Source organism: Octopus bimaculoides, chromosome 4 (genome assembly GCF_001194135.2).
Source record: "Octopus bimaculoides isolate UCB-OBI-ISO-001 chromosome 4, ASM119413v2, whole genome shotgun sequence".
Lineage (NCBI taxonomy): Eukaryota > Metazoa > Mollusca > Cephalopoda > Octopoda > Octopodidae > Octopus > Octopus bimaculoides.
The window spans coordinates 83,475,794-83,477,227 of record NC_068984.1 but is presented as its reverse complement, the minus strand read 5'-3'; positions in this window follow the sequence as shown (position 1 = coordinate 83,477,227).

The following is a 1,434-nucleotide window of genomic DNA, read 5'->3' as shown; positions in this document are numbered from 1 at the left end:
AATAATAATAATAATTATTATTATTATCATTATTTCGAGCAAGTGTAGGGCATTCGTTCGTGATATGGGTAATGATTTCATCCTCTCTATTGCAGATGCGGCACAAGTGAGACTCTTGCTCATTCCTAAGGTTGATCCTCCAGTTCGTGACCAAAGCTTGATCTTGCGCTGCCAGTATAATGCTCTCGGTCTCTTTTTTAAATGTTCCTTTCATCAGCCAATCCCACCTATTTCTTCCAGCAACTTTTGCTGTGGCTGCATGGAATTGATTGTGTAGTCTGTTCTTGCGTAATTCATCATGACCCTTTGTACTTCTTCCTTTGTTTTTCCTTTTTTTCTCTGCTCTCAATACTCCCTCGTTTCTAACTCTCACTAGCAAGGTTTCCTTACTTGGACTAGGTATCTTATTAAGCTCTCGAGTTCGATACGCACGCAATCTTCCACACTTATCAGTCCTCTTCCTCCATTTGCTCTCTTCATGTATAGGCGACCAGTGTCTGCGCGTGGATGATGAGCTCCATGCATCATTAGGAAGTTTTTTGGCTTCCTGTCTATCTCTTTTAGCTCCTCCTCTGTCCACTTCAGGATTCCAGCGCCATACCGAACTACTGCGACTGCGCGTGAATTTATTGCCGAAATTATGTCTCTGGCATTCAGTTTTGAAGCCAAATTATTATTATTGTGTCCATGCTGCGCAAATGGTGCCCATCGTCGTTCTCTAAGTGTAAGCATACTTCATGAAATTTCTCTTCGTAACATACTCAGGAAAGAGAGGGTTTAAAAGCACTCAGTGCCTTCACTAATTAGGAAATACACTGGTATTTACACCATCGTCTGCAATCTAGCAATCATATTATATCATACAAAAATGTCAACAACGTTGACTTATGAGAAAAGAGGAGAAATGAGAGGTGGTAATTATGGATGTGATAGCGATTCGGTAGAGCTCGTCGCTTGCCGCGAAGAAAGAAAATGAAAGCAAAATTACCTGTGAAGTTTTTTAACAGAAATTTTGCAGCAGTACCATCGCCACCAACTATAATACATGCATGAACTGCTAGTAGCCACAACAAGCCAAGAAATATCTGCAGTCATTTCATCACCTCCATCACCACCAACAAAGATAATAATGGACCCCTCCATTGTAATAGCTCTCATTTCTGGCTCTGTCAAACTTGACAATGGCTTCACATTTTGGTACAAGGCCACTAGTTTTGAGGAGATTACATCAACCCTGCAAGGATGAAAGGCAAATTCAACCTCGCGGGAATTTGAACTAAGCATTTTGTCCGGCGTGCTAACGATTCTCCTTGCTCGCTACCTTGTCAGACTTTATAATAGTAGTGATAACAGCATCAATAAGAAACACAACAGAAACAACAATTGACGATGACAATGAAAAAAACAAAAAAAAAAAAACAACGAAAATGAGGC